The sequence below is a fragment of the Triturus cristatus genome, chromosome 6 (genome assembly GCF_964204655.1).
Source record: "Triturus cristatus chromosome 6, aTriCri1.1, whole genome shotgun sequence".
NCBI classification, from domain to species: Eukaryota; Metazoa; Chordata; class Amphibia; order Caudata; family Salamandridae; genus Triturus; species Triturus cristatus.
Window position 1 is genome coordinate 974,459,152 of NC_140589.1, and position 14,635 is coordinate 974,473,786.

Sequence of the window (14,635 nt, forward strand, 5' to 3'; positions counted from 1 at the left end):
AGGATTTAAGCTTAACTTTCCATGATCATCGGATAAACGAGTATCATGCTCAGACCTCGCTGGTGTTATATTTATTCCCAGTGCGGAGAGGTTGGTTGTGTTCTAAAAATACTGGTGCTACTTGAGGAATGTCTTTGTGTCTCTGGTGGACGCACTATACATAGGTGCTTCAACTCTAAATAAGAAATCTGATTCCACATTATGCAACATAACTCCCACAACATGTTGGGGATAGCTTGAAAACATCAAGTAAAAATGTTATGCAATCTAGAGCGCCCTTGCCATGGAAATAAGGTACTTTGTAGATAGAGCCAGAATCCTGTTACCAGACATATGTTTGAAGCTTTGAAGAGTGTTCTCTTCATTGAAAGCATGAAAGGAAGTCAAAGCTGAACTCAGAGAGGTTTTCCGAGAAATGTAAGTTGTCTCTGCAAACAAACTTGAGTTATCTAAAGTACTGTTCAGAGAAATAGACATTGCTCAAGTATAAACTGTCAAGTTTGGTCTTCTCGTTGGATTCCAAAGCTACACAAGGAATGGAAAGGTCCGGTTGAGATTTTAAGAGACTGTTGATATTTTGTGATGTATGTATGCATTTGTATCTTAAGAGTGATTCATTAGTGTTATACAGTTCTGGTAAATGTTTGTTTATATTTCATTTTTAGCTTCAATCAAATGTACATGAAAAATCAGAGAGAATGTTAATTGTAAACATGATTAGGCCTATTCACATGAATGCATTTTGTAATCCGTTAAATAGTACTACATTAGTGCTACTAATGTACTACAAAATGCTGTTCATAAACCTACATGGAGAGGTCTCTGCATCTCCTATCTTTTTGCACGAAGATCTACACCCCAACTGTGGAGATTCCTCTACATGTAGGTATATGTTTTTGGAACAAATGTGGGAGGGACAGAGAAGTGGCTGGAAAATGTGAAAAAATTTACAAATAATAGAGAGAGAGGTTTTAAGAAGAGTTGGGAGGGGCTAAGGGAAAGCTAGCCAGAGCTAGAGAGGGGTTTAGGGAGCAACATGCACCCACCCACCCACTAAAATTACTACAGCCAAAAAGGATCCTAAACAGTTGTAAATTTACTCAGGTTCAGAGCTGGAGTAAGTACATCACTACCCATGGCAACTCACAGGTACCGCAACACCCTCCCATAAACAATAGTGGCGGTAGGAACTCAAAATAAAATCTGATAGAAAATATTGGATCTAAATTAAAGTTAGCTCTTTCTGACACATACTATTCCCATGGTGGAAGACAGATCATCTCTGGATACTCTTCCATAGCTTTTATTTTCCCATGAAGTTGAAGGGGTTTCCACACCACCATATTCAAAATGAGGTGTTTTCGATAAGATTTCCTATTTCATCTATTGAAATGTTCTGCAAAATATCTTGAGAGTTGAGGGGTTTTTACTTGAATTGGAGAATTATTGTTAGATCATCCATTCAGGGGCAACTGCTGTTCATGGGGGCAAGGGGCGTTTTCCAGCTTCCTTGAGGGAGAGGCAAGAACAAGGTAAAGAAACACAGAGCAGCTGAAAAGAAATTACTGCTCCGAGACAGTGTGCCGATTCTCTTGGGTGAACTGTAATGAACTTTGCAGATGTCTGTAATATCCTTTTACATAGTTTGCATAAATAAGCTTATGCTGTGTCAACCAATTTGTGCATGTGCACAGTGTACTTTCAGTGTAAGTTCCAAATTCTAGCAGGGTACCATGACAGCAGCTATTGGGAGATCTTCAGTTACATCCGGAGCTGCCTTGTATCAGATTTGTTGCTGAGCTGCAGAATTAAATCTTCTTAAGAATAAAACTGCATGGATATCGTTTAAATATTGGTGCCGAGTGGAGGAGGCACTTCTACCAACGTATGCAGCACAGGAGTGGAGTGTTTCCTGTACCCAGCATATTGTACAGAAAATGAAGAATATCATTCGATAAAAGTAGGCAAAATTTTGGAATAACTTTAGCTACAGTGAGTGCTTAGATCCCTGTTACGTATTTGCTGTCAGTTTCCTGTCTGAGCGATCGAGTGGGAGCAAAAACCAAGCAAACTTTGGACGCGTCACAAGCAAAGGTTAAGAGAAGGCATTTGGCTTTGAATGTTAATACCTGGGTCAAACGGATGCATTCTTCTCCGTGGAGCATGAGGAGGATTCGCGCTAGCAGGTTCGCTGCAGAATCTTCAACTTGAACTGTGAGGCTGCAATGTCAGCATGACATGTACATGGAGTAGAGCGCATTGAGACGGATATTAGTTGACGTAAAATACGTGACGTGGTGGCCATTTTGAGTGCACTGGGGGGCATAATAGTCATCGGTAATTTGTGTGGAATGCCAATGAAGCCCAGGATTGTGCTTTGCCTCCATTAAATAGCGGTTTTAACTTGGACACTGGACACAATATTTTTTTAAGGTATGTGTGGTAAATATTTCATTTTACTGCATACCATTACTCCAGTTCTGTAAAAGTTGTCAAGACACTACAGTGTTATGTGTTAACGTGTAACATTTAAACTGTGATTCAATATTAAAGTATCAAATTTTATTATTCAATACATATTATCTTTAATACTTTGCCGGTGGATTTACTAGGCGGCCTTTTAGTCTGTGGTGGATGAAAACAACTACAGCATGCAATTTGACCACCTGTTAAGTTTCTACAATGCAAAGAAGAACAACAAATTCCTTGGATTGAGATGGCAAGAAGACTTTTTAACTTATCTGAGAGCAATAGATTGAGATCCTATGGGTGCAGAAACAAAAAAAAGTATATTTTTACATTGTTTGGGGTCAGAAGGTAAAGTGGTGTTCCCAGCACTGCCCCAGATTTTGGCTGATGAAGGTCAAGATGACTTAATGTTTACAAAGAAGCTATTTTAAGAATGGAGCAAAGTTATAAACGTACCACAAATATTTATTTGAATAGAGTTAAGTTCCATACGTGAGCACAAAAGGAAGGAGAATTGTTTGGTGACTTTCTATCTGCATTAAGATCATTGAACATGCATTATAATTTTGGTATCCTGAATGATGAGATGATAAGAGATCAAATCGTCGTACATGTAAGGAATAAAAAAACACAAGAACAACTGTGGGTCATGGGAGACCCCAAATTGGTAGAAGCAATTTCTTTGCAAATGTTTTAGAACAGTCTGAAAAATGGATGCGCACTGAGGAGCATTAGCATTAAAGTGGAAATTTAGGAGGAAGTGTACACGCTTATATGCACAGATAAATGAATGAATTATTGACCATTGGGTCTAATTTACCATGTGTAGGCAATTTTACCAGTGTTAGAAAACATGATAGACCATAGAGGTTTGGTACATATTACAGGTGTGGTAGTAGGCCACACATTGCATCATTTGCAGGTTGTCCAGCCATAAATAGAGAGTGCAAAACATGTGGAAGGCTAGGTCATTTCGCAAATGTATGCAAAGACACCAAGAAGACATTTAATCAGTCACGTGGAAAAATATCCTGTACTACTACTTAGAAAGGTAACATCAAGCACATATGTGATAGTGGTGTGGACCCTCAGAAGCGGCTTTACCTTGTTGCACGAAGGACTTTTGCCCGATCCCTGACCCCTGGCTGAGAGGGCAAGCCAGATACCGTGCGTAGTAGCCCCATAAAACACTAGGAGGTGTCCGCAGCGCGGGGCACGTCCGGGCTCGGCCCGGGCAAAGAACAGGCCAAGACGGGCCCGTCTTAGCCCGTCAAAGACCAGAGGAGCCTGGGCTGGGTCCCCTCCTTGGCCTCTGGATTCTTGGTTTTGGGTTCTATATCGCCAGAGACCATGGGAGCTTGGTTATTTTCCCCTACAACCAGTATACAGCTCTACCGACCCAGTGATATATTTTTAAGTATCTTTTTCACAGAAGCGTGAGTCTGATTAGAGGAGAAGTCATTATTACAAGGTGATAGTGTGGTATTTACATTCAAAACCTCACACCTAGAGGAAAGCATCATTAGGAGAGCGGGAAAATATGCTTTATCAGCCACCACTCAACACTGGCTTAAGATTTAATAGGAGAGATGTACATGACAATGGTTATTATACGTATAATGTTCTGGTTGCCAACCGGTTTGAGCCACTCCCAACATGAGCAAGGTAGACAGACAAAATATGATAGCCCTAAACAAAGAAAGGTTTGGCAGGGGAGGTCCTAGGGAAAATTTTTAAGACCTGCACAGGATTACATCCCCAATTTAGTACAACAATATAACAAAAAAAATCCTTCGGTCTGGAAAAAGAGCACACATAGAAGAGGAAGAAGACACTGACAATATCACACAGACCTAACTGTGGGATGATTCCTTTTAGGACGAAATCCTTCACCTGCTGAAGGTAGCATGCTTCATCATTTGGGATTCTCCTCTCAGAGGAAACCTAGTTCCTCTGAGGGCTACAACCCCCTCTCTGAGAGGGAGGAGCACAGGCATGTTTTGAAATCTACTCTACACGGATTTGCTAAATCCACTAAATGAGAGCCAAAGTGTGGGTGAGGGCGCAGCGTAAAAAATGAAATAACGTGAAGGGATTGATGTTAAAACTAGCTAGAGAGAATACAACACATCCTTTATTCATATATTCTCACTGCCAGGATTAAAAACAGTGCGCCTGTGGTATGGATTTAAACCGCATGTGTCAGACGAAATAGTGTGGTCAACATGTTTCAGCCATAAAAACACAATGTGTCGAGGCTTACGTCAGGACCCTAAAGATGCTGCTTTGTAAGTTTGGTGGCAGCTTTTTACAATGTATGGTTCACTTATGTTCTAAAATACGAGTTTTCACCTTCCGGGTGGTCATGCCACGTATCGTTGATCCCACTTACAGTTTTTTATAGGAGAATCCCAAATGATGAAGCATACCACTTTCGGTGGGTGAGGGCTTTCGTCCTAAAAGGGATCATCCACCAGTTAGATCTGTGTGATATTGTCAATGTCTTCTTTCTCTTCTATGTGTGCTCTTTTTCCAGACCCAACGATTTTGTTTGTAATATTTAAATATGATAGCCACCAATGATACATTCCGAAAGTCGGATAGTACAAATTCTCCCGTAGATGTATATGGGTATAATTTTGAGTTTGGAACAATCTCAGACAAAGATATAATTGGGAATCGCTTAGGCAGAACTCACCTGAAGATTGATATTCCATCTTCCAGCCTGCGTACTAGAGATACTCAAGATATAATACAAGAGACATGACTATCCCACACAGCAAATACTGGCAGTAGAACAGATTGTAAAGACAAGGTCAATAATACTTGCGTACTATTCTGGAACGTGGCAGGTATACGTACAAAGCTTGAAAATCCCCTATGGCAGGAGTTTGTGGGAAGATTTAATATTCTTTGCTTCCAAGAAACCTGATTGGTGGATACTATTCACATTAATGGCTACAAAACCTTCCATACTGCCGAGATGCCATCTATACATGGGAGACCAAAAGGGGGCCTATGTGCATACGTATCAAATCATGTGAACGCTACCAAGATAACCCTGTCAGTCTCTGAGATATATTATCAATCTACTAACATACACATCAACAAATATCATTGTATTATATTGATAAACTTTTATGATAATGCTTCACCTAACCAAATTGTGGGTGTATTGAAAAAAATAAACAGTGATCTCAACAAGCTGCATAATGAAAATGTAAAAGACGTGTTTGTTATCTTGGGTGAGGATTTTACCATTGCTCTGTGTCCGCTCATTGATGGGGTCAATTGTGGACTACTATCTGCTGATGATAATATATATCAATTTTCCCGCATTCAATCTATGGGGATCATTTAAATGAGATTTTGTTTTCATTTGAATTAGGATTTGCTAATGATCTATGCATTCCACCAGTACCCTTTACTCAGACGTTCAATGGGAGAGGTTATAATTTTATCCAGTAGATATTCCAGTAGACTCAAAGGCTTTAGAACAAACAAGAATGCCCTGAGTGACCACTTACCCTTGATCATAACTTTCTATCTCCCTAGCAATGTGTTAAACGCCAATGACAATTCAGAATATCTGGTTCAGGATATAGACTTGAATAAAAGAAATGGCTACTCCTTACAGTGGTCTAAGGTAGAACCCATTGAATTTACAAAGATAGTTCTGGCTAATTGTCAAGCACTATTCTTAACCTGCCTCGAGGAAACAACTACCCATGCAGATATTTTAGAATTCTATGCACAGATTTCCCATGAAATAAAGAATGCTTTAAGGGTGAAGATCAAACAAGTCCACAAGAACAACCAAGGGTGGTTTGACTCTAGATGCACACAGGCCTGTACTAAATTAAAACAAGCACTACACAAACCATTAAGAAACAGCCAAGAAATAAAAGCCTGTAAAGGGGAATATAAACTGGCCCTGAATGCTTCCAATGGTGAACTGAAAGATAGGGCTTTGGCCCCCCTGCATGAAGCCACCTTGACCAGTGATAATACGGCATTCTGGCAAGCTGTAAATGCCCCATTCCTCATAGCCCCAGATATACCCACAATAGAGATTACCATAGATGAACACCAACGGGTGGGACATTTAAAAAAAATGTATACACAGATACCAGACGAGAGTGACATGAACATCTCACGGTCGTCACAGGGAACAATCACCACAGGGAAATATCTCAAAGACCTCCTCTAGAGGAGGGTCAACTACGCAATCAAGGCTAGCAAGGGAGGAAAGGCCCCTGGTCCGATGGGGTCCATCTAGACATTTTTAAATCAAATTTACCTTTATAGAGACCCCTCTTAACACAGGTATTAGCAGCCTGTTGCTCCACTAGTTTCATAGTGGCATGGTCAGAATCAATATTGGTTCCAATTTTCAAGAAAGGCGACCGCCAAAACCCTGCGTGTTATCGGCAAATATAACGGCTAGATTCCCTGGTTACGTTTGCCGGGCATATAGTGCTCAGTCAGTTACAGGATTGGGCAGACAATATTAACATTCTATCTGAGCTACAATTTGGCTTTAGACAGGGTCTAGGTACAGTAGAACAAGGACTTAGCCTTAACATATTACTGGGGAAGTGAACATTGGCTAAACAAGGCAGATTATACCTGCAGTTCGACGATTTAAATGCAGCCTTTGACAGTATAGTGCATGTCAAACTGTGGAAGATATTGGCAGACATGGGGGTGGAAGCTCCATTAGTACAGTTTCTGAGGCAGCTCTTCAGCAATGCGAATGCAAGGGTTTGATATGGGGCTAAGGGCGAATGCACTGCACCGTTCAAAGTGGAGACCGGGGTTTGACAGGGATGTATTCTGGCTAGGGGTGGGCGGAATTTGCGAAAGTGACTTTTGCAAATTATCGCGTAAATGTTAAAAATCTCAGCAAACACACGGAAATATCGTGAAGATGCGGAAGTTTTTTTCCTGCCCGTTCGCGGTATTTTCTGCGTGGTCGCGGCTCGCCAACTTACCCATGCGGTTGCTCGCGGGCGCGGCCATCATGTTTTCACTCTTCACGCGGTGCATGATCGCGAGAAGAAAGACGTGACCGCGCGACCAATGACATTACTGCGGGCGTGAACTGTCGCGAGACAGCGCAAATGGCTACCAACAATCCAACATCTCGTGGAGAACGCGACCGAATCGGGAAAACTTGTCGGCGAACGCGGGGATTCAGGTAAGGCGATCGCGCGCGCGCGAGAATGTATTATTTTACAGCGCGAGCAAGAAACAAATTATCGCTAAGCTGCGGAATGCGGAAATTTTTACATTTTCGCGCTCTCCGCGGAACGCGTTAATGTCAAATTATCGCAATTTCCGCGAGTGGAACGTAAATTTAGCCTAGGCCTAATCCTGGCACTGTTTTTATTTACACTTTACACCAATGGGTTGGGCTAAGCCTTGGTGGATCAGTGTCAGGACCTGCCCCAGATAAATAATCGTTCTATACCTGCCTTTCTTCATGTGAACGATGCAGGGCTGAATGCCCAAACACAATTAGGCCTTCAACGGGCACTGACAAACTATACTGTGTATATGAAAAACTTGGGTCTTAGAGTGAATCCTTCAAAAACTTTTATCATGAAGTGTGGGAGAGGCAGCACAAAATGCAGGGACTTATTTATCGATTAAAAAAGGTGGAATCTAGCAAGACATTTTCCTATTTAGGTATCCTTCTCGACCAGAGTCGACATGGACTCAGGCAGTCAAAGCCAGGAAGTTACTATTCATGAAAGCTATAGCAGCCCTAGCTAGCTTTGCAAGGAAGTTGGGTAGAAGACCCCCCATGGAGATGCTGAATATATATCAGGTAAAGTGTGTCACAACGGCCATATATGGTGTGGGCGTATGGGGGTACTGCGATCTTAAACCCATACAGCTGGTCGAGAATGCCTTTATAAAAAATGTATTGGCTGTCCCGGGCAGCACATCTAGTTATGTATGTTATTCAGAACTAGGGTTACCATACATTTCGGACCTATCAAAAGTCGAACCTGTACTCTGGTGACACAGGATCTGGACTTCCTCAAAAACCACTTTTAATTGTGAGAACATAAAAATAATCTTAAGCTACAGCGGGCACTTGATATCCCGTGGCTAAAATACATAAAAGGCTTTATGGAATAATTTTGGACACACAGCATATTATGATGATCCGGGTCCATAATCTCTGTCTCCAGACCTGCATGATACATCTGGAAACAAATAGATTTTGAGCAAAGGCCTCAAGACCTACGGTATAGTCTAACCAAATGATATTGACGCCTTATGGTATTCAACTGTACCTAAAAATCATATTAAATGGTTATGACAGATTGGTACTGACCCATTTTAGACTTGGGATTTACCGTTGTTTAACAAGTTTCCCTATAAAAAATGATTGGTCCAAAATATTGAGTAACTGCCCATGCGATGACATGTCCCAGCAATTGACAATACATGTTTCTTTATTTTTTAGATTTCACAAAACACAAAGAAGGAGATGGATATTACCCATTTTAAGGTTGCTGGGTCTGAGACAATGTCATCCAGCTTTTTTATTATTGCAATTTTTCGATAAAGAACATTTTACAAGGTTAATTGTATCCTTTTTAAAAAGTGTAATTAAATGTAGAAAAACCATTACCATAGGAAATTTTTAAGCCACCTGAATGGAAATTCAGCATGGCCTGTTTTTTAACTTTGTATTGGTAAAGTTTTGGATCATGTAATTAATTACTATTTTCTATTATGTATGCTTTTATGATTTTCTTGTAAAAAATCGAATAAAGCTTTTATTGATTGATTGATTGGGTGTGGTGTGTTACATGAAAACAGCAAGGGCATTGTGTTATCCGTAGTAAATAGTGTAGATAATATTGGTGAAGGAATGATAAAATAACTCGCCCACGTGTATTGGGAATATTGTCGGTGTAGGTTTAGAATTTATTGTTGATTTAGGGTCTCCTTGGACCATCATCACCAGGGACCATTATAAGGAAATTGAAGTAAGTATGAATGAATTATTACAACCGTCTGACATCATTGCTGAGAGTTTTAATGGTTCTCAAATTGATATGGATGGTTATGTGGATGTGATGTTATATTTTATAAGACGATCAACTCAAGTCAAGGTATACATTGCAGTAAAAGGGGTGAATGATTTGGATGGAGAGACCAATGGAAGTTAGGTACCATCATTAATCCCCATTCAAAAGATCCAGTGTTTTTGAGTGAGGAGGAACCGCTCAAACACGTGTCATGCTTAAGTAATAATGAAAGAGAAAAGTGTGTTAGGGAATGGTTTGGGAATGTGTTTGTGGAAAAACTAGGGAAGTTAAAGAATTACACTCATAAAATTAAACTCAAGAGCAATGCTATCCCTGTGAATCAGAAGCTGAGGTGTGTACCCATTAATGTAAGGGAGGAAGAGATACTTTAAATGATCTAGTAAGTGAGGGTATAATTGAAGCTATTGAATCAGCTGAATGGGGTTCGCTTATTGTTTTGGTGTGCACGCCTGATCAAAAGTTGAGAGCATGTGCAGACTTGAGTGCTAATGTCATAGTTGACTGTCACCCTTTACCCAACACAAATGAAGTTGTTTCCATGTTAGCAGGTGCAAAATATTTTTTTACCTTTAGACTTAAGGTCTGCGTACCATCAGATCGAAATAGCTGAGGATTCCAAGAAATTAACAGCATTTATTACACTTCAAGGTTTGTATCATTACACCAGAATGCCATTTGGATTGGCGTCCGCAGCCTTAGTTTTCCAGAGGGCTATGTTTCACATATTTCGGGATGTTGATAGGTACGTCGAGTGCTTTCAGGACGACATTTTATTTTTCTCAAGAAACAAGGAAGAGCATTTAGAACATTTATTTGAATTTTGCAACAGGTTGGCAGAGAATGGGTTGACCTTAAAAGCACACGTGCAAATTGATTAAAATGTCTGTTGAATATCTTTGGCACACTTTGTCTGCTGAAGGAGTGGTCCCTATACAGTCAAATGTTGAAGCCATTGTGAATTCCCCTGCACCAACCAATAAGGGGCAACTATTATCTTTTATGGGAATGTGTGAATATTATACCAAGTTTGTTGAAAATGTTGCCACCAAAATGGAACCTTTAAGGAAGTTACTGAGAAACAATGTACCAACAGAGGGCATTTGAGGTAATAACAAGCGAAACTGTCTGGGCGCCAACTTTAAAGCGTTTTGCATGAAGAAAGAATCTATATTTACAGTGGATGCAAGCTTATATGGTCTTGGAGGGGTGTTATTGCAAAGATGTGGCAAAGAACAATGGAATGTGGCTTTTGCCTCTCGTACTCTCAATGAGACAGAACACTGGTATGCAGTTATTGAGAAAGAACTACTTTCTTATGTGTGGGCGATTGAGCATTATCATAATTATATGAGGGGTAGTAAATTTACATTACAGACTAATCACAAGCCATTAGTGAACATACTATCACCAGGAGGGGGTTGGAATTCCACTGCTAAATGAACATCAAGGCTTCAGGAATATAGTTTAAGACTGAATATGTGCCAGGTAAGAAAAATGTAACAGCTGAATTCCTTGTCATGTCATCCGTGCAAACAGAATGATTTGGAAATTGTACAGGAGTGTGAAATAGTAGCTCACATAAAAGATATTGTTTCTGGTGAATTTGAAGAACTATGTGAAGAAGTGTGGAATGAAAGTATGTGTGGATGATCTCTGGCAATCTAAACAAAATTCTATATTAAATGGTTGGCGAAGGACGAGGAATGTAAGTTCAGATGTTACACCCATGTTTAATGTAGTGGATGAGCTGGAAATGGAGGGTGGTTTAATGTACAAATGTAGTAAGTGTGTTTCTCCTAAAGGCATACAAGAGTTAACTCTCAAACTGGCACATAAAAGGCACCCAGGAATCTCTGCTATGAAACGGCTGGTAAGAAATTATTTCTGGTGGCCTGACATAAATAGGAGCATTGATCGCACGCTACGGGATTGCAAGGTGTGTGCTTCTAGTGAACAATATGTTAAAAGTAAATGTGCCTCCAATGAAGAGCATAGAGTGGCCTGAGGATCCATGGAAGAAACTTGCATTTCAGGGCCATTTAATTGATTACCTCTGGGTTCACGTTTTGCATTGGTATTAGTGGATTATCACTCTAAGTGCTCAGAAGTTAAATTTGTCTCTCAAGCTACGACTGGTACAGTGATAGAATTTTTCAAAGAATGTTTTGCACTGGGAGGGTGTCCTTCCAAATTAGTTACAGGCAATGGGTGCGGCTTAACTCAACAGAGATGGAGTCTTTTCTTAGGCATTGCGGGATAAAACATGTAATTTCTTCATTGTACGAGGCACATGAAAATGGTCAGGTTGAGACGTTCTATCGTGTGTTGAAAGGGTGTGTTGCAGAGGCTACTAAGCAAGGAAGTGATTGGACGAATTCGCTTAGGGAACTGTTGTGGGTCTATCGCGTTACACTGCATACAGTCACAGAGGTTAGCCCCTTGAAATTCTTAAAATGAAGAGATCCTGCCTCTGATTTGTGTCCATGGTTATTCAAGGAAAGGTGCAGAAGTGTTGGTGGAGATGAAAGTGTTGTGGGAAGAACAGCAGAAAAGGTAAGGGTGAAGCAGTACGATTCCAAACTATGGTATGATGATAAATGGAACACAAAACCCAATAAATTCAAAGTGGGGATTTGGGTAAGAATGTTAAGACCTGGATTCATCGGAAGGGACCAGCCAGATTTGGAAAGGCTATGAAAGTTGTTAAAGTTTTTGCCAATAGTGTGATCACACACGATGGTAGGTTGTGGAATGTCAGGAGAGTAGCAAAGTGTCCTGACGGATTTCATACTGCAGTCAATGAGGATGACACACAAGGAGATTCTCTTGTACGAATGAGCAACCAGGAGGACAGGTGTGTTAATAATGATTACAATAGTGACTGCTCAGGACTGTCGGATAACAGTGGAAGCACTGTAACTTCTAGAGTCAGAGGTGCAGGTCCTTTTAGACAACCTTCCAGAAGATTACTTGATTGTGTGAATTAATACAACTATGTTAATTGTTAGTTTTTATACTATATTTTGTTATGTTGGTGTTTCATACATAATACTCTTCTGTGTTTCTTTTCTGTTAAAGGAGGGGTATGTATTATCCTTGCACATAGTTTGCATACATAAGCTTATGCTGTGTCAACAAATTTGTGCATGTGCATAGTATACCTTCAGTGCAAGTTCCAAATAAAAAAAACACAGAGCAGCTGAAAAGAAATTTCTGCTCCGAGACAGTGCTGATTCTCTTGGGTGAACTGTAACGAAATTTGTAGATGTCCTACTGCACAAGTGCCAGCCGGGCAAGGTTTTCTTCAACCTGCTGGCGCAAGTTACAGCAGTGATATCATATGAGAGAGAGTTTTGAATTAGAATGAAATTGAACTGGTTGCTTTTGGGACGTATAAATAGTCGCCCTGGGAGGAGTTAGAAAAACTTCATTCATTTCAATGGCTGGGGGTGGGGAAGGCTGATGAGGACAAGTGGGTGCCAACAATTTGCTGATCATCATAGAGGGGCAGGCTGTAGCAGGGGTGCAGGGGGCTGCTCTCCTTGTAGTAGCAAGTCTTTAGTACTGCTTTTAGTTTCACTTTGAAAATATATTTTTTTAGAGCTATGCCCGAGCCTGTTCCTTCAGAGTGCTCCTTACCTCAACTTGTTTGCTGCAGCAGAGGCTCAAGAGACAGAAGGAACCAGCTGTGGACAACAATTACACTAGTGGACTAAGAAGCAAGTATGCAGTTAAGCTTTTGCATTTTGCTGATAAAAGAGACATTCCTGGAGAGGAAACGTGGTGAAGCATTAAATGCCTCTTCTAAAAGTAGTCATAAGCCCTGACCTATGCAAGATGGGGCTGCAAGGTGCAGGGTGATTTCGAAGCCCTCTCTTCACTAGCAAACCAATTCCTCTCCCTGCAGGGAAAGAGAGGTATGGAAAATATTTAGGAAGGGACTGACCGGCTGGCCTTTCACTGTAGTAGTGGAGCTGAGTAGATTTATTTGGAGATCTGATAGGACACCACAAATCAATTTAAAGACAATGCCTGCTCTCAGGCACTGCCATGGGTATGTATTGAGTTTTTCTCAGGCAAGATCCTTATCTCCACCCTTGTGCTATGTTGCCTCTGCTAACACTCTTTCCTCTTTCTTGGACTGAAAGCACCCCTGCAGCCTACTTTTATATATTCATTAGTCTTTTCCTAACACGCACTGCCATTTGTCCATCTTGTTCTTCTATCTGCTTGCTTCTATTATGGTCATTTGTTGCTTGTTGTTTCCTATGTATCACTTTGCAACATTTTTCGGAGGCCCAGGGAAAATTCCACTTTATCATTTGGTCACTCTCCACTCATTCTCCCATCACTCATGTTTGCTTTCTGTCCTTCTCAGGCCGTGCCCATGAGAGCCCCACTCCTGTCTGTCTGCTTTGCTTTTTCATTACAAACTTTTGCTTCCTTCTAGCAAGCTGGTGCATAGCTACCATTGGTGCAGCAGTTGCAATGATACCAGGTCCCTGCGGACCTCATTGAATCCTTTAAATTGCTGTTTTTGACTACTGCGACAACATTCAATGTAGTCATTCCTTGCTTGCACCGGGGCCCTCGGCATTGTTGCTACCCTACTGCTAAAAAGCACCAACTCACTTCGGTTTCACATTCACAATGATTCTGATGCAGTTTTCTTGTGCCTCTTCTTTTTTAATCATGTTGCACACTGATCAGTGTCTTCAGACTTGTGCTCTAAAAAGTTAATGAAGTAAAACACAATTTTGTGCTGCGCCACTTTTTATAGATGTTCTACTATTCTGACATAATCACTCAAGAATGTCAATCACACGACGGTCGAAAAGGTAGCAAAACAATTCCAGGTCTTATTCACAACGCACAAGAACAAGGATGTTGGTACGACAGTGTCAATATCCAAGATATAAAACATTACCAATGAAATATTTAGCAAGAAACATGCAAAAGAATGAAGGTGAGTTAGGTGTGGTTGAGAGCCTTCACAAATGTGAATCACAAATGTGAATTTTAGCCTTATCTGTAATTGAAAAATGCACCATCCCCTATTCACTGCAACTCTTTAGGCTCACTGGCTTACAGGC